We start from the raw sequence: 20,206 nt of genomic DNA on the forward strand, positions 1-20,206 counted from the left end.
AGGATAGAGTTAATTTCCCAAGGAGCCAGGACAGGTGACCCAAGCTGGCCGGGGGCTATTCCATACCATGTGACGTCATGCTCACCATAAAAGGGGGCTAGTCGGGCAGGGGTGGGTTTGGGTGTGGCTCCGGGAGGGGCTGAGCGTCCCATAGGTTAGTCCTGGGATCCATAAATTGTTTTCTGTTATCACCCATTGTTACTATCTGTTATCAGTACTGTTGTTGATTGTTTCCCTCTCCCTTGCTGTCCCAGTAAACTGCCCTTATCCCAACCCTCGAGGTTTTGCCTTTGTCTTTCCCATTTTCCTCCCCATCCCGCTGGGCGGGGGGGTGAGCAGTGCGCCCACGTGGTGCTCAGCTGCCAACTGGGGCTAAACCTGGACAGTAATTTTTGGCGCCCAACATGGGGAACAAAGGGTTGTGATAAGTATTTATAATGTTATTTAAACTGGTCACAATGATGCTTGGTCACATGGCTCTGGTATTGTCACCGAAATTGGGAAATAAAAAAAAACTCCTTAACACCAATTTAGCATTAAGAAGCAGGCACTTCCTTTTATTGCAGTGCTGGGTGTCAGGAGGATAGTTCCTCTAATCAGGCACCCCTAATGCTGGTTTATACACAAATACACATATTTATACACAAATGTTACAAAGATTACAAAGTGGTACACTCCCCATTACAATAATTGGGTCATATTTCTTCACCTAGTGTGCAAGCTAGAACACATGCTCAGTTCCTTTCTCCGCCTCTATCTTTTGAGTAGGGGGTATAATTTCGGTAGGGGGCTTATGGGTTGGTGGTCGTGGGGACCCTGGCCCAAGTTACCTTTCCCCTAGTTTCTCAATATTTCGGTGTTGGTAATTGTTTGCTATATGCCTCAGGAAGATAAGGATGCTCCTGGAGGCAATTAGTGTCCTCCCTTTCTGAAAAGTGTGTACATAAGGACCTTGAAGTGTCTTGTAGCTCCTCCTTTTTCTCATGATGTGTAGCAGGTGCTCATTCTAAGAATCATTAGCCTTCTTCCTAAAGTAACAATGAATGGTTTCTTATCACATATAAGTAGGCCTTCTTACAGGCCTATCTTTTTTGCTACAGTATATTTTACTGACACATCACACGTATTTAAAAATTCTGCCCAGAAATACATATACCACCTATAAATTACTAACGGGTAAATATAACAATGTTTTTGCATCCCATTAACAACTTAAAATGACAGGTACCTGTATGTTATACCAGCCCTTAAAGAGACAAAAATAGAAAAGCACAATACATTTTTCATTCATTCTATAGAAAAAAATCAAATGACAACAGGCAACCTCTAAGAAAACATTGGTGTCTGGTGTGGTTTTACTGTAATATTATATGCTGTCCATAATGTATGAAGCTGAATAACAACATGTAGCTGTCAGGGAAGTTAACATCAGAATGAAAAGGGCAAAGAGGTCTCTTTACTATTTTCAACAGTGTAGACATGCATACTGTCTTAGTAACTAGAAAGCTTTTTATCTTAGTACACGGTTATAAACAGCAGCAAGAAAGGTACCTACAGCTTAACGTATTTTTTTGTGAAAATTGCTTGAGAAATTAATTTTTAAAACAGTACTGTCTGCATGAATATCTTTAATTCTTGCCTTTTAAATTATTTGTTCTCTTTGAAGAACAAGAAATTAGTCTCAGAATAACTGACTGTGCAAATAGCATTTGTTTAGGGCAAAAGACACATTCTCCCTAGAGAAAGGGAGCAGGATTAGGTTCTAAAGCTTTACCCTGAAACTTGCAGTTAATTTTCAGCACTATGTAAGTGTGGATTTGTCAGGGGAATTCAGAGAGCTTTGCCTGCCTTTGCACTGCCAGTAGCTTTGTTTAGTGCTGTGTACGCTCCTTAGTGTGCCACAGTCATGGCTGTATGATTGCATAGCTCCTCCCATACAGATTAGGACCACCTCCACCCCATGACTAAGGTCTGGAACAGAAATAAGGTTTAAAGTATCTTTATATGCTTTCCAGTAACATTCTGAAATACTTGGGTTTATCCCTTTTTCTGGGCATTTCAGGGATAATGAGATAAACCCCATGCATACTAAAGTATTTTTTAGGAACATAGTGAGCCTTCATTCCACAATAAATTGTTGTGAGTGGACCTTTGAAGATGAAAGGAATACAAGGAACCACTTGTCTGAATGCAATTGAAGAATTTGCACTTTCCTTTTTAAAGGTGGATTACAGTAATATCTAATGGAATAAAACATATTTAAGTATTTAATTACCCTTAATTAAAAAAAATCCTGATTTGCTCATGTGTGTTACTACACCACTTTCTAAACCAACTAATAACTTAAATTAGTTGCTTTCTTGTGCAGGTAATAATGTCATAGTACTCATACAAAATAGCCATTTCTACAAATTCTTTTAGTTGAATAGGATTTAAAAAAAAATAAAATTGTCCAGTGACATTCTCACTGGAAAATTTCAACAGAAACAAAGTAGTTAAATAGGTGTTGCATCTTATACCATGATGTTTGTACTGGCTAAACCATATGTGATATGGAAGACACTTAGCATATGAAAAGCAAAATTTCAGTATTTACATTTTATTCACACACTAAATCACCAATTAAGAAAAAAAATCATTATATAATAAAGTTACTAAAAATCACAGAAAGACTCCATCAATATGAATCGGTAAGTTAGAAGTAGATTGAAGTCCTATTCCTGGGCCAACTTTGTCATTTTAGAATCACGTTTTCCTTTGAATTCATAGGTGTATGTCCACATACATATGTGTATGTGAACTCTAAATAGGTAGTTTATTAAGCTTTAGTTTGTTACCAAAAAAGAAGATAAATATTTGCCCCCTTGACTCACAGAGTTGCACTGTATTAAATTAAGCACAAAGACTTATGAACATGCTTCATTTACTTGTCCTGGTTTTTGGCAATTATTTATCTTTATTTCAAATGGATAACTTGAAGTTGTGAATGAATAAACAATTATAGATTTGGGACCTTTTATATTAACTTGGAACAAAGGTATATAATACATTTCTTTCAGATCCCAGTTTACTCTGTCACTAATAAACTTACATGAGCATGTACCCATTAAATATTAGTATTTCCAGTACTGAATTACTGTATTCTCCAGTGCCATCTTAATTTCTGTACTTTCAAACAAAAACACATACACTTGTAAAACGAACTCTGATTCATCCAACATTACAAATTTAGTAGTTCTTTCAGCTTGAGAGAGGCATTTTAAATCTGTATTAAAGACAGAGCATTATTCAGGAGATCCTAAGACTTGGAAAGATTCAAGTACATCGGTGTAAGATATTATCCCTTTGTGCAAATAATAGCCATCCAGAACTGAAACGGATTATTTACATGTCACAGGGTATTTAAAGCTAGCTGTGTCCAACTGTATGGCTGAATCCTGAAATCCACAGACAAGGAAGGCTTCCTCTAAAGATCAAAGATTTTTTGTCCAAGTACTGAGGAGCAAAACAACATGAGTAGGAAAAGACATAGTTAATTCATCAGATATAAATGCTATTATCCCGTTCTATGATTATTCATAGTTTTACCTGTACAGAGGAAAACCAGAAAATCTTTCAGACTAGGATGTTCTCTTTTGCCAAACACTCCTTCACAACCCACGATTAAAATATTTCCAGTAAATCTGGCGATGGTGGGGAGCATCAGTCTCCAGCAAAGGGTCCTTCATCTGAACATCAGCATTTTCCCCCGTGCTGGTCCAAAAAGGTTGTTTTTAAAAGCCACTCCAGATCAGTACGTCCACCTGGAAATTCCTCACCCCGGCAATGCTTTCAGCATCGGGTGTTTCAGTTCCTGCGACACGGCCCCACAGAAACGGACATGAACGATAGCTCCAGCAAGTGTCCTAGGTCTGACACATCTCATCCGTTGGGGCGGGGGGACGACAACGGACTGCCACCTTTGTGGGTTCATTTTAAGACGCCTTCTTAAGTTTGTCTCCTGCGAGGTGGCATTTTGCAGTCCTCCTCCCCACCATCCTTAAGGCAGGCAAAAATAAACCCCAAAGCGTGGGTTGTTTTTTTTTTTCAACGGTCCCTTCATCACAAATCACTGGCTGCCTTCCTCTCAGTGTGGACCTAAGCGTAAACTCCAGTCTTGTTCATCAGAAGGGGAGAGAAAAGAAACTCAGGCAGCAGCTGAAGGGGTGGAGAAGGAGAGAGACAGCTACGCAGCGGAGACTCAGTTGTGTCCACTGCTGCCAGGCGAGGAAAGACGGAGGGAGCCACTCTAGCTGCAGCGGAGCTAGAAGAGGAGCGGCGTGGAGCAGCGCAGTAGCAGTGGCGGAAGCGACGCTGGTTAAGCGAGTGAGGACAGTGCGAAGGGAAGGGGGAGGTTGTTGGTGTTTGGCGCCGGTGGAGGGAGTCATTCCTGCAGCTGCACTTCCGGTCGGCATTTTGTTCTGAGAGGGAGCGAGAGACACGCACAGGATCCTTTTCTTTTCTTTTCCTTTCCTTTCCTTTCCTTTTCCTTTCCTTTCCCTTCCCCTCCTCCTCCTCCTCCTCCTCCCCCCTCCCCCCCCGATACCGACTCACTGTGCCTAGGCTGCCATCTCCCCTACCCTCCTGCACTCCCATATACAGAGGGAGCGGCGGTGGCAGCTTCTTGGCAGCTGCCCCTGGCCACCCCCCTGCGGCTCAGAGTGTGTCTCGGAACCGGTTCGGCCCGGCCCGGGTTAACGTTGTGAAACAGGCTCAGGGGGAAAGGGATTTGTCTCGGCCGCTCACCCCCCAGCTCTACATGTTCGCTGTACTGAGGAGAAGACGGAAGAGGAGCGAACCCCCCTCCCGGCCCGGATTATTGTTGTTATATTATCTCCCCTCCTCCTCCCGCTCCGCAGCGGCAGCGGCCTAGCAGCGGCGGCAGCTTCTCTGAGGAGGGAGGGGGCGGATTTCTCTTCCCCCTCTCTCGGATTCTCGTTGGATTCAGACGCCGATTTGCTCAGGTAATCCCCCCTCCTTGTCTCCCCTTCCCTCTCTAGCAGCGAGCTGGGCCTCCTAGTCCAGGCGGCCCAGCACTGCCGGGAGCAGAGGGGTTTAGCTGTTATTTGGGGTAAAGGGGAATAAGTGGCAACCAGAGGTGTTTATTTCGCACCCCTCCTCCCTGCTTGTTCGGTTTGGCGGAGGAGATTAGTTCCTCCCGGGTTGCCGGGAGGCCTAGGCCCGGTGGAGAGCGCAGGCCCGCCGGCCAGCGCCTGTACTCCAGCTCGGGGATTAGAAAGGCGAAGCGGCTTCTCAGTTGCAGGCCTCAACCCGGAGGTGAGCAGGAGGAGGAAACAATACAATTAGCCGTAAATTTGCGCTGATCCATTTGTCATATTTACAGCTTTACCAAGGCAAGGAAGGAAGGTCTCAGCGCAGACAGTGGGGAAGGGATAAGTGGAGGAATAGGGGATGAGAGACAATGTAAACATTCAGAAACAAAAATACCGGCTCTCTTTGCTGTTACCTTCTCCTTCTAGCCAACTCTGTTCTGAACATTCAAAAGTTCGAATGCACGTGGATTTATAATGTGCAGAGGTTTAATCTCTAAATAATATAACGATTGATTAGTGTGTTAATCGCTTAGTATATTTATAGCATAAAACTGGTGCTTGTGGGATGATTGACACAACATGGACACCTGCAGACCCAGGAAATACAGCTAGACAAGCATATTGTGTCAGGTACCCCAAACACTTGCAGTGTTCATGTGCTGTATATGTTACAGGAATATATACTAAATCCAGATGAAATACTATTTTATACTCTTAACAAACAGAAAACGGGAGAGGGGTTGTGTGTCAAGTGCTACGTTTATGATATTTCAGGGGTCAAGGTGAAGATGAGATCTTACCCTAAGTACTTTAGAATCAAGAGTAAATTTAATTAAGTGAAAAGTGAGGAACTCTTAAAAAGTGTCATCCTTTCTTGTCAAGCCGTATCACTTTGAGATCCTGAGGTGGTTGTTAGCTGTTTGTGTCTGTGATGTTTGAATATGTAATTAGGTGTCACTTTAACAGATATGTTTTGTAAATGACAGTTGATTAAGTGTCAGGTCTTTATAAATGGTAACTAATTTACAGTAAAGTAAATCTTGGACTTACTGTTGGTAGAGTTGAGAGTGTTATTAAAAATTGATGTAGATTTAAAGAAACACCTTGTGAACTATTAGAAATATTCCTACAGAAATTACATAATTGGAGGAAATTTTAAGACACCAAGTTTCATCTTTCATATAGAAAGGAAATTTGTAAATGGCAAACAAGTATCAACATTACATAATTTATCTATTTTTCAGTAGGTTTTTTAGTTGTTCAGACAGATCTGTTGTAATAATAAGTGGTTAATGTATCTAATAAAGTAACTTTCTGGTATATCATGTTTAGAGTCTTATAAACTGTGCTATCGTGTCTCTGAGTGCCCCGATACATGTTTAAAAGGGTGAAGTTAATATAGCTGTCACATAGAAGGTATGTTTTTAATGATGTAAATCCGTGTAGTAGCCGGTAGCATGTCTGTGATTTGTATTGGTCAGGGAGCAGTTTGAATTTTAAAAAGCCTGAAGATCCTGCTGAGCCCCAATCCCGGCCTCCTTCCCTCCCACTAATCTCCCATTCCTGTCTTTGTGCTGCCTCGTCCTGTTAGACACTGTTTGCAACAGGGCCTCGGGCCTACGTGCGTGGAGAGGAACTATTTACACTTCGAAAAAGGAGCTTTTTATTTTTAAACTTGGTGAATTGCAGAGGGAGCCACTAGTTGTCTCTAACTGTCTCTATCTCTGTGTGTAGCTGAATTGCTGTTTTCTTTTGGTCCGTAGCATGCATAGAGGCTGAATGTAACTGCTTTACAGGAAATAAAGGACTATGCAGAAGTAGTTGTAGGTCTTGGGTAGTTTTCATCATCAGGAAGCGACATGAGGTCTAGTGTGTTGGGTGTGTGGTGGTTTTTCTTTTTTTTTTGTCTGTTTCAAACAGCTCTCATTTTAACAAAAATGGGATTGTAAGCTAACAGTGAACTTCTCTGACTTATTTTTTTATTTAAATAGGTTTGCTTTAAGTATACCAGATAAGAGCAGGAAATGAGCTACTGTAGTTATGTAGTTCCTGTCAAGTTTATCTTGCCAGGGTTGTGTTTATGGTGCTTTATTTTAATTATTTTTTTTTTGTAAATCAGAAAGCATGCACTTTCCTGGCATGAAACATAGGCATATTTATAGAGGGAAACTTAAGATGCTGCCTATTTGTAATGGGTTTGTTTTTTTTTTTTGGTTTGGTTGTTTTGAGCCATATGTGGTTAATCCTGAATTAGTTGCATTATCACAGTTTATGTAGCTGTAAATTTCTTTATCTCAGAAAAATATATTTAGCATACAGAAATACTTAATGTGGAAATTTTTATGACTTATTTTTTGTTTAGATTGTATTTTTAGCACGTTTAAGAGCATGTGTGTGGGAAGTAAGACCGCCATTTTCATATTCCTTTTTGCCTAGTGTTAGGAGTTTATACTGGTCCACTGTTTATCACAAGAGCTAGCTGCTTAAGGAGGATGTAGTTATTTTATTCACGTTATAGAAATACAAAATTAATTATTCTTGAGGTGTTAGTTGCAACAAATATTTTAACTGAAAGGAAAATATTTTCTTATTGTTACCTTTTATTTTGTGCTTTTGACTACCTTGTACATTTTGAATTTGTTTCCTGTGTGTAGGTTTTATTTCTTTAGCTGTCTTTTAAAGCTGTTTTTTTTTATATATATATATTTAAACATACCACTAAAAAAATATTTTTTTACATTTGAAATGTTTAAATTTTGACCCTGTTCTGTTTCTCCTAAATCAGAGAAGCAAAATTATACCACTAAAACCATTTGCAGATCCCAGTGCAACCTCATTGCATGTTTGAGACTCCATGTACATTAATGTTCATATGACTTCCTGCAGAATCGAGGCAATAGATGGCTCTAACCCAAGGAAACTACTATGTTTTGTGGTTTGTTTTTTTTCCTGTGTTTGTATGGTGATTAAGTTAATACAGCCTTAATCATAAATGTTTCATGTACGTATTCCTCTATAATATAAATAAGCTATATTTTGAAGGATACTAGATGAAAAATAGTCAAAGTATGAATTGATTTGAGTCAGGAATCAGTATAACAAACTTCCTATTGCAATTTTCTGTGTGTTCAGCGGCAAGTGTGGTACGTTTATGCGTGTATTATATTACAAAGTGTTAAAGTCATGATATTAAATTTATATTAACATTTACTTCATAGCTATTGCACAAGAAATGCAAAGTTAGTGGGCAATTGCTAGTAACTAGAAGGAAAAATATACTTCTATTCTGAATATCTAGATGTAGGAAAGAAAGTCTTCAAATTCAGAAATTTATGCTTTCTAGGAATTATTCTACAGGTGTATATAATGTTCATCAATGTATAGACACTTTGACAGCAATTATGGGCATACTTAATTGGAAAAATATGAGTTGTGATAATTTTAGAGTTTGGTGTCTGGTAGGTGTGTGATGGATCATCCAGTGTTAGAACAGCTATTTAGTGTTGCAAAATACATTACTAGAAATATTTAACACTTGAAAAAACCCCTGTCCATTTCAATATGATACTGCTTATTTTCAATTTTGCCTTTCATATGCCTTTATTAAAGTAGTACAGGTTAGGTTAGCCTCTGATTTTGAATCATCAGTGGTAATGAGCACTTCGTTGTACAGAGATACCTACAAGGAAATGCTTGAAATTGGTGGTACATGTGTATTATTGCCAATAACCCTGTATAATAATGATCCTTTATAATTATATTAAAAGTTTTTAGAATATAAGCCTTTGCCAATTGCCATTTCAAAAGTACTTCCTTTTTCAGTTATTAATCTATATTTGTGTATTAATTTTATTAGTGTTACATGCATACTTCTTTGTAGCTGATCCTGACCCCCAAAGTATGTGGGAGAGAAGTGCTTTATATTGACATCTGCTGTACCTCAGGAGTGAAGAGATTGTGCAGGACTTATGATTTGTGTCTTGCTTCCTGTCCCTACTGTTTACTATGGAAAATCTCACTAGCAAAAGGGAGAGGAGAAAGGATTTTGGCCCAACTGTATGTAGAAACTAAAGGAATTCCAGTAAAATTGAACACGGTTGTTGATACTGTACTTGAAGGTGACTACTTGGTTCACACAAATAACTAAAAAAACAAAACCCATCAAAGAACACGTTTCATGTTAAACTTTCTAAGTCAGGAAAAAAATCTAGAAAAAATGATTTTTATTGCTTTTAGTATGTGTATCAGTTGGTTCTAAGTGGTTTTACAATTGGAGATCTCAAAATTCTTTATATGGTGTCCTGGTTTTGGCAGGGATAGAGTTAATTTTCTTTCTGGCAGCTGGTGTAGTGCTGTGTTTTGGATTTAGGATGAGAATAATGTTGATAACACACTGATGTTTTTAGTTGTTGCCAAGCAGTCAAGGACTTTTCAGCTTCTCATACTGGCCTGCCAAAGAGAAGGCGAGGGGCATCCAAGAAGCTGGGAGGGGACAAAGCCAGGGCAGCTGATCCAAATTGACCAAAGAGATATTCCATACCATACGACATCATGTCCCATTTTTTTAGCCGAGTGCCTTGTGTGGCAGCTCGGGGTCTTGTGGAGCATCGAATTTGAGTGGTGAGAAATTGTGCTGCTGTTCACTTGTTTTGTATTTATTATTATTTTTGTCCTATTAAACTATCTTTATCTCAACCCACGAGTTTTCTCACTTTCACTCTTCTGATTCTCTCCCCCATCCTGTGGAGGGGGAGTGAGTGAGTGGCTGTGTGGTGCTTAGCTGCCAGCCAGGGCTAAACCACAACATACGGGTAGATATTTTCATTTTTCAGATTATTGCTGTGGCTTGATTTGAAGCACTTTGTTTCTTGCAGGAGCGTGTATGTGTAGATATGCAATGCATTTTACAGGAACAGTGTTAAAAAACTCTAGGTTGCAAAATCAGTGACTCTGATAAGGAAACAGCAGACCAAGATTGCAGAAACAAATGTAATCCAGCTCCCTTCTCCATATGCTGGGCCTTTTGTTTTCCTCCCTTACCCTTATGGCCCCAATTCAATGCCTCATACAGTGCATGGGAAATTGTAGCTGACTGGTATACTGTTATAACCTAGTTATATATAATGTTTTTCTTTGTTGTTCAGTGTGCAGCCTGCTGCCTTATTATCTGCTGTATACCATCCAAATCTTTCATGAATGCTGAAGTGTTTTCATCTATTAATTTGTAGGAATTATCTCAAAATACACATCTGCACTTCAAAAACATTAGAGATTTTTTGCACATCTGTAAAATATTATTTCCATTTTACAGATAGAAGACTGAAACTGAGTCATATAGTGAGTTTGAAAATTGCTTATAAATCTTGTGTAATTTGACATGCTTTATTCTTGAGATTTTTAGAGTTACTTTACAGCATTTAGGAAGTTCATAACATTGTTTTCTTTGACTTTATTTGTGGTTGTGAGTGCTCTGCATTTCAACGTATCAGGCTCATTGTTTCTTATGGTGGATTCCAAAGTATAGGATGGGTTTTTGCTGATGGCCTTAAACATCTATTCAGTTTCAGCTGTCTTGATCATGCCAAGAGCTGGACAAGAATAGATTTCCAGTCCTGAAAAACTGAAAAGAATCATCCTCCATATTGTGAAGAAACCAAAATCTCTTAAAGTTTATCAGGAAGAACAGAGACAACTAGATAATAACCCAAATCCCACAAGTAATTAAATGGCTTGCCTGCAGTATTGGAGACAGAGATTCAAAATATTACTCTGTTAACTTCCAGCAGGATCTAGCAACCCTGGAGAGTATCCTAAGCATTGGTTATTGGCTGTTAGGGGTAAACCTCTGCCTTTTAAACTGATAATTGTTGCAGTTGATGTGAACTGGTTGAATGGAAACCTCTGCAGCCTAGTGGTCAGACTATTTCATCGCGATGTCAGTCTGTTGTCCAGCTGCTGTATGGCTCTGTTAGGAAAGCAAGACTGTTCAGAGGTGCAGTAAATGTGTTCCTAGCCAGAACATTGCTTTTGTGATGTAGGAAGTCCAGGTTCAAATGCTTGATCTGTATCAGGCAGAGAAGTTCTAGAGCCTCCCCCCCCGATATGGCTTTTTATGTTCTAATCATATGCTCTAGGCATGACCCAGAGGCTGTGGGTATATTATGGAACAGGTAGAATTTTTATTTCTTTCTTTCCTTGTGATGGAAGCTTTCTGTGGAAAATAAGGTGGGGGTTTGTGGTGTTTTGTGTGGGTATTTTGTGGGTTTTTTTGGTGGTTTTTTTTGTTTTGAGAAGAGTTGTGGGTGGCATGGGTGGTTTGTTTTTTTTTTTTGGGTGGGTTTTTTTTTTGTGGTTGGTGTTGTATGGGTGTTTTTTGGTTTTGTTTACAAACTGGCAGTTTCCAGCAAAAGATCTCTTGGATGGAAAACTTTTTTTAATTGATTGGCTTTATTAACTATGTTTTATTTAAATTCCTTAGTGAAAAAGTATAATGTCCCACAGAAAGCATCTCCTTTTACCGTGTAACTTTTTTGTTTCATGACATATATGTCATGTGCCATATATTTGGCAGGGATCCTGTGAATAACAAAACCAATATATGATAATTTAATGAATGACTATTATAATGTACAAGGGACTGAATTGTAGGTATAAGCAACCATAATTCTGACATTTCTTAATACTTTAATGCTTGGTTTTATAGTTTTAACCTTTTGTCTCTTTTTTTATAATGTAATTTATCAAGTTCCTTGAATGTAAACATGTGTCTATGATAGTGCAACCCCTGTCTCTCATGTTTGAGCTAACAGTCTCTCCTCTATGTTGACCAGGTACTCAGAAAGGATGAGATTATAAATACTTTGTCTCTGAAATTTTGTTTTCAGGTCTTAGGTTTTAATAGAGACTGTCCCACTATCTTCTATGTTATTTTCTATTCAGATATGTTGCTTCCTCTTTTTCTTCAGATATACTTTCTGGATATTAATGATGGTGGTAAAATTTAGAGAGCCTTCATCGGATGCTATGTACAGCAGCTACCTTAACACTTGTAGAAAAAATAAGCTGGAACATGCTTTTTGGAGTCTAAAAGCTGGGAAAATTTTAATAAGACTCTAATAAGACTGTGGTGAGAACTCATGGACAGTGCTTTGTGGAGATCTAAAATCAGTTTAACTTCGATTTTGTTTTCTGAAGGGAAAATTAAAAATCTGCCTGATGATTTGTTTGTTAAATTCCGAGTTCAAACTAAGGAGTTATGATTGCTTTTTTACTACAGTGGATGCTAGGTTTTATTTGTGTTTTTTTATTTGTGGTTTTTAATTTTTTTATTTGTTTTTGGAAATTAATTTTCTTCTATTAGCATTCTCAGTGATGATTGGTTCTTCCTGGCAGGTTCCTTAAAAACGCTTGCTGAGGCATAACCTGTAACATAGAAAAACATCAGGGTATTGTATTAAAATTTGGCAGTTATAAGCAATTGAAACATTTCTTAAAGTTGACTAGCAACTCTGTTAAGCATGCATGTTGCTTCCTGCTTGTTTTGTATAGGCGAGGCTGGTAGTGACTCCTCTCGGTTTCTTGACACTTACTATTTAAAGGCACTGATTTTACTTCTGAATTTGCTAAACTTCAGTCATTTGGGCCAAAATCATCTATGCTGGGTGACTGCCCTTTATTGAATGACTCGTAGTAAAGCTTAAAGCCAAACTAGTTCACTGTCTCTTAAGGGTCATGCTAGAGAAAAAAAACATTTAAAAAATAATTTCTGACCTTTTCTTCAAGTCATTTGAACACCCCCATTCTTTGGAAGGGGAACTTAAAAATTTAAGTGAGGTGACTTTTTGCATTAGGGATGTACATTTTGTCGTCATTTGAAAATCTGTCCAAAAATTGGCAAGTTATTAGTGTCTGAAAAATTAGCTGACTTCTCTGATTGTAGGCATTAAAGTTGAAAAATTTTGTAGGCGCAACAGGACTTTCCTAATAAGTATGGTTCTAAGCAGTGAGATGTGGTACCAGACTCTTAGTGTTCTGGTGTCCATTCCCTGCTTATCCACAGTGCTGACTTGTTTGAATGTGGAAAAGACAAGAACTGAGGTTGCAGGTGGCTGGAAGGGTGAACGCATGGAGGAGAAAAGTGGTGAACTGGAACCAGACTTACATAGATGGAGAGGGAATGGGAGTTTGAAGGGCAGGAATTGGGAGAGGAGTGGGAGCGTGGAGTTCCTAAGGAAGTAATGACTGAACTGTGGGGACTGAATAAAGGGGTGGGGCAGATACAAGTGTCCTTAGTGAAGATACAGGAAGAGGTGTGAAACAGCCTTAGCAAGAAACTGAGACAGAAGAGTACTCTGGAATTGGGTGTACAGTCAAGGGAAGCAGTTCAGGGATGTGGATGAGTGGGAAGTATGTATTGAGACAGACCAGAGAGAGGAAGAGCAACAAACTGCCTGAGAAGCCAGAAGTACAAAATGAGGATGGGCTGGACAAAGCAGCATTATTTCACACACAGGAATTTGTTGTATGAATTGTCTTTTTTTTTTTTTTTCCCCCCTCTGAGGAAATCACATAGTTAAAAAAAAAGCTCAGAAATGTGGAATACTCCTTGTAAGAGCAAACAGTAGGGAATGCTGTAGTTCAGATTGCCAAATGCAGACTACACAGGTATCTTTGTGAATGCATTGTGGTAGTCTTTAAGTCTGTTGACACTACTTTTTCCTACAATGGGATGCCTATTTTACTGACTGTGTGGAATGAATGTAGCTTCATTAATAGATATTAAAAACACCAAACCAAACCCAACCACCCCCCCCAAAAAAAAAATTAAAAAAAACAAAAACCAAACCAAATTATATTAATATCTCCTAGGACTGGCTTTAGACATTGTTGATCCTGCCTTGGGGAAAGGAATAGCCTCTTGAGATTGCTTCCAGTCCTGTCTTTTATGATTAAATATTTTTATTTCTCTTTCAATGTGTGCCTTAATCACTTCATATCATTAAACCATGCTCCAGAGACAGAATTCTGAATGTCCTCATGGGCTTTTCTGTGATGTGTATTGTAATATTGGAATGTTTCACAAATACTTATTTGTTTAATGCTTTCGAGGAGAGTATGTAATCATGTAGGTTGGGAACCGAGATGCAAACGTTGGTCTGGAGCAACTGTAGGACCTGAATTTTAAATTAACTTGACTTTTTTTGTATCATAATGTGTGATAATATTAGAACTTTGGTTATAAATATGACTAATCAATGCTTCTTCAAATTGGGCTTCAGAGCATGCAGAAAGGAAGGAACACAGAAATATTTCCCATTAGTAGTAGAATCAGATTCCCAAGAGCGGCATTTTTCTCTTTCCTGCTATCTGATCTGCAGCCTCTTTCACTTTTTTATTCGAAGTTGGAGAGTTGTGTATACAACAGACCATACAGCCTTATGAATAGCTGTGTTGGGTTTGCATGGCAAGGTTTCGGTATGTGTGGGGGTGGGGTGTGTGTCTACAGGGGTGGCTTCTGTGAGAAGCTGCTAGAAGCTTCCCCTGTGTCCGATAGAGCCAATGCCAGCCAGCTCCAAGACGGACCCACCGCTGGCCAAGGCCAAGCCAATCAGCGCCTCTGTGATAACATATTTAAGAAGGGAAAAAAACAAGCTAGAGCTTTTGCAGCCAGAGAGAGGAGTGAGAAGATGTAAGAGACTCTGCAGACATCAAGGTCAGTGCAGAAGGAGGGGGAGGAGGTGCTCCAGGTGTTGGAGCAGAGATCCCCCTGCAGCCCCTGGTGAAGACCATGGTGAAGCAGGCTGTCCCCCTGCAGCAGCCCATGGAGGGAGGATGAGGGGGTGTAGAGATTCCACCTGCAGCCTGTGGAGGACCCCACGCCGGAGCAGGTGGAGGCACCTGAAGGAGGCTGTGGCCCCATGGGAAGCCCACGCTGGAGCAAGCTCCTGGCAGGACCTGTGGAGAGAGGAGCCCACGCCAGAGCAGGTTTGCTGGCAGGACTTGTGACCCCATGGGGGACCCACACTGGAGCAGTCTGCTCCTGAAGGTCTGCACCCCATGGAAGAGACCACGCTGGAGCAGTTCGTGAAGGACTGTAGCCCGTGAGAGGGACTCCATGCTGGAGCAGGGGAATGATGAGAGGAGTCCTCCCCCTGAGGAGGAAGAAGCAGCAGAAACAACATGTGATGAACTGACCGTAACCCCTGTTCCCCGTTCCCCTGTGCCGCTGAGGGGGGGGCGGAGGTTGAAGCCGGGAGTGAAGTTGATCCCGGGAAGATGGGAGGGGTGGGGGGAGGTGTGTTAAGATTTGGTTTTATTTCTCATTCCTCTACTCTGTTTTGCTTAGTAATAAATAAGATGAATTCCCTCTCTAAGTTCAGTCTGTTTTGCTCGTAATGATAATTAGTGAGTGATCTCTCCCTGTCCTTATCTCGACCCATAAGCCTTTTGTTGTACTTTTTCTCCCCTGTCTAGTGAAGGAAGGGAGTGATAGAGTGGCTCTGGTGGGCACCTGGCCCCCAGCCAGGGTCAACCCACCACAATAGCCTCTGATTCATTTCCAGAGCAGATCCTTCCTGTAAGGTGAATGAAGATTGGGCCTTGGGGTGGGAGGGGAATGTTGCACAATTATATAATCCAAAGACTGTGTCAGAATTCTTGAGCGTAAGGGGCGTTTATTAACATTTGATTGACTTTGCAAATGTAATCTTTCAGCTGGGGGGTGTGGGATTTCCTGGTAGAAGTCTAGAAAACTTCAAGTGGATACACAGAAAAAAGTAATGTTTGAATATTTGTTGGTATCAGCTTTTCTGTGTTGAATGTTCTGTTTTAGAGGGCTTTTAAAAAGTCAGATCTTCAACATAATTTTTCATGATATGAATTTTAACATACGGAAATGAATTTAATATATCTTTTTAAGCGTTGCCTTGTAAACCAGCTGTCACAGTGTAGTAAGTAAAAAAAAAAAAAAAAAAGTAGTCTTCAGTTCCTTTTTATGATGCAGAAATTGAGTGAGATCAAAAAGGGACTTCATTGTCGTGATACTGCTGTTGAACAGGTCAGCCCCTGAGTGTCAATCACAAGTTTGAGATGCGTGAACATGCAAAATGGAACTCACAACTCCTGTGGTGCTGAGCAAAGGATCCATATTGGTTAGTCAATAGAAAACATTGAAGATATTTTTACCTCCTGAGAGTTTAAATCAATTTATTTGATAATCATATTCTCTTTTTCAGGCTTTTTCCCTGTTCTAGTTGATTTTCTTTGTACTGTGATGATGTACTCCTTCAACAAGAGGAGAAGGGAATGCTTGTTACCCCATAAAATCCTAGATCCAATAGAAGACTCTAATGGATAGTAACAAATGCATGTTTGAACCTCCTGCTACTGAGGAGGAGGATGTTAGAATCTGCGTGTCTGATATCCCGAGCAAGTGCCCTTGTTCTGTCCTGCTGAGATTTTGAGTGAAGGGATGGAGGTGGTAGCTAGTACGCAGTGTGAAGTATTCAGTTTTGTGTGTTAGGCATGTTCAAAGCATGTGTATGACTGGACTTTCCTACTCTGAGGATCTTGCCCAGGCTTAGATGTAAAATCAGACGTTGAACCGCTTAGTCCTGCAAAAATGGTGGCAGTTAAGGCATACACTGAAGCAAAGCTGTAGGTGAACTTTCCTGGTGATAATTTAGGTGACTAATGGCTTAGAGAGTTGTAGGAACACACTGTGCACTCTAAGGTCACTATTATAAAAGATTATTTAGAGTTATGGCTCTGTATATTTACTCACTGTAGTAATTCCCTCTGGTTCTACCTAGCATGATGTAAAGTTTAGTCATGTTATTTACAGAAATAGATAATTTATTTTTACCATGGTAAATATAATCAAAATTCTTTAGGAATTGCAATAAAAATGATATAGTTAAAAAAAATGTTTTGTCTGTAATTCTCTAAATATCATTACACGAACAAGCCATCATAATACTGCAAGATAAACATTCTCAGTTTTCATATCATGCTGTAATCTTAGCCTGCAACCTGGAGGAAGAATAATGAAAGTTATTTATTTAATTTAGTGACATGTTAAATAATTACATCGAATTAGTAGACTTCAGAATAGGAATTCTCTCTTTTTCTGTAAATGTTTGTGTTTATTCCTGACAAATCCTTTTTCTAGGCTCAAAGTAGATGTGATATCATGGGATTAAGCAAATTCTTAATCACATCTTGATAAATAATTAGCCAATTAAGTATTATAAAAAGCTCTGTAGATGGACTTCTGAGGATTCAACATAACTTGTTTAAGTCCTGGCAATTTGAAGTTATTGCATGCTCAGCTACAGTGAATGTTCAATTGTGTATAATGTAGCCTGTGGCAATTGCACATAACTTGATTTAATTTAACTCTATTTCATTGCTGACTAAGGAAGGTTGAATTTGCATTTTTCATGGGCTAAGTGTACATGCGTGATTATTGAAAGTCAGCTGATGCAACTTGAGAGTCTAATCAACTTGTCCAAATGTGGCTGAGATTCTGCGTAACCCTACGTGAATTTTGTGAGAGAACGATATTTGTCTGAATCAAAAATGTTGAAGGTCTCCTACCTGCACCTAATTATTGATGCAGGGGTAAATTTGAACTAGTGTTTTGGGAAGGACAGTCAAAATGGATGAAATATCTGCATATACCTATATCAAGCTTTATTGTATCTTCTAACAGGATTTCAAAATTAGTGTATTTTACAATGAGATAATTTTAAGCAGGAACAAAATAACTCATCTGTTTTATGATCATGACGCTTACGTGCTTATGCTATTTTGTAACGAAAACCAAAGAAAAATTAGAAGATAGATGTAGTTTAGGTTTAAAAGTGACCCTATAGAAATAGCATCAGTTATCAAAGACGTTACATTTGCTGTACAGAACTTAGAGGTTTTATTAGTAAAATAACATTCACCTTGATAGAAAGAATTCAGTTTAGTTTCATGTGCATGGTTATGAAAAATATTCTGTAAATCAAGTTGCATACAGGTTCATTAGTGGAGTTGTGTGTCAAATAATGCTTTAAAATTATACTTCTGCAAATGCATTGCCTTCAGTGTGTTTACATAGATATAATTACTTGAAACTGATTTATTTCAGGAAGCAAATATGTTGATATATGTTAGAATTTTAGTTGAACTTTAAATAGATTAGTCCCTAAATATTAAGGTATTAAAATATAGCAAAATATTTATTCACTGAACTCAGTGATTATAAATTGGTGTGCATATGACTAAGAATAATTTTTTGTTTTCTTTAAATAATATATAATAATGGGGTAAATCTAATCTACAAAATTAAGACCAACAGTAGCTTTAATGATTGTTATAGTTACTTAGCACTGTTGTTGTGGTTGATTATGACAAAACCCAAATTATTGTTAAGCGTTTTATGAATCTTTGTGAGTTAAAGATGTTTGTATTTTTGGGGTGTGGGGTGGCTTGTGGCCTGGAGTGCTAATTGCTAAGATGTAGTGGTAGGCTCCCACTTGTTGTGACTTCTTTGCAATAACTTTCTGAATTCTAAACATAGTTTAATAAATTCAATGCTCATGTAGCGTACTAATTTACTCATCAGCGGTATGTTAATTAGCTTCAGATAACTTGAGATAATTTTTATAATCACCTGTGTAAAAGGCTTATATGTGATTGGGTAGTAACCCAGATACTTTTCCACTGAAAAGGAGAGTCATGTTTGAAAACTTGCCTTAAAATCTTTTAGAAATAAGAAACACCTACTTGACAGCCAATGTCTTAGAAGATCTAGAAAAGGATCTTTGCCCTGAGTAAACATTAGGAATAGTTAGCAGTGGGGGGAGCTCAAGTTCTTTGTAATATGGACCTGGAAAGCACAAATGTAAATGAATATTGAATAATGTGCAATAGCAGTTTAGTACTCTACAGAATACTATTGTCAGTATAAATTTGTCTTGGATATAAATATTATCATGTCTGCCAAAGCATGCAGACAGTCATGTCAAATGTGTGGACTGGGAAGGCTGCTTGTGGTTCTGCAAGCTCTAATTTATGGTCTCCCATGGCAACTGTTAAAGAGACAAAAAAGGATTACGAATTGAGATGTGTCCCTGGATCACATCCTGTGAGTTTAATGTGAAAAGTTTAAATTTTTATTGAGGAGGTAAACAGCCTGTTGTCACAGGAACAGATCTTTTCCTTGTTGCTACTTCTTAGCTGCTCTCCTCTCAGTTGTTTTATCACAGAGGTTGGTGGCAAGTTAGATATTACACTACTGGTAAACAGGACAGGAAATCAGTAGTTTGAAAGCCTGGGTGAATAGCTAGTAAAAGATAGTGTCCCTACCCATATAGTTGCCTCAGCGTCAAATGAAAAAGGAAAGATAGGGAACTGAGAACTAGTTACTCCTTATTGCTACTTCAGTATATATGTCAGTCTTGATGCTAGAAAGATTGAGCTAACTCTCTAAAAGGTAGGTGTATATCACCTGCATCCCAGGGAAGACTGCAAAGATCAGCTTTAGTTTTCACTCTTGGGTACTGCCCTATATCTATATATACACACACATGTTACCGGAAAGCGGCAAAATAATTCACTCTCTAAGGCTTATTTTGAAGTTTTAGAAAGCAGGCATTCTTTATTGCAGCGCTGGGTGCACGGGGGATAACTCCACCTAACGTGCATACCCAAAAGACAAAACTAGCAAGTATTTATGCTATGTTAATATACATATTCATTATATTTCCGAGTAATGCTTATCACATTCATGGGAACTCGTTAGCATATGCTAATGTCCTTCCCCCATGTTTGTTGGCACCTCCGGGTGGTCGTCGGGGGTCTTCAGACTCAGTCCTGGTATCACATATACCTTATCCCTCAAGGCTGGTTTTGTGATCACCTTGTAACTTTCTTATCTTTGCGCATCTGTTCTTCCAAGGCCGAGCTGTTTTAAAATGAGATTGTTCCAGAGCTTCTTACCTTACAACTAATTATTTTCTAAGTTACAATGGTTTCCCTTTTGTTTGGTTACATCTGTTGAGCAATGGCTCTAATTGCTTGAATTGATCTTAATATTTCAGTATTCACAGGTATCACACACATCA

General features: G+C 39.0%; 1 long non-coding RNA gene across 1 annotated transcript in view; it reads right to left on the reverse strand.

The window, feature by feature from the left end:
• Positions 1-20,206, reverse strand: part of LOC142599259 (uncharacterized) — a 664,355-nt gene that overhangs the window by 60,776 nt on the left and 583,373 nt on the right. The window lies entirely within an intron of this gene.

This window comes from Balearica regulorum, chromosome W (genome assembly GCF_011004875.1).
Source record: "Balearica regulorum gibbericeps isolate bBalReg1 chromosome W, bBalReg1.pri, whole genome shotgun sequence".
Lineage (NCBI taxonomy): Eukaryota > Metazoa > Chordata > Aves > Gruiformes > Gruidae > Balearica > Balearica regulorum.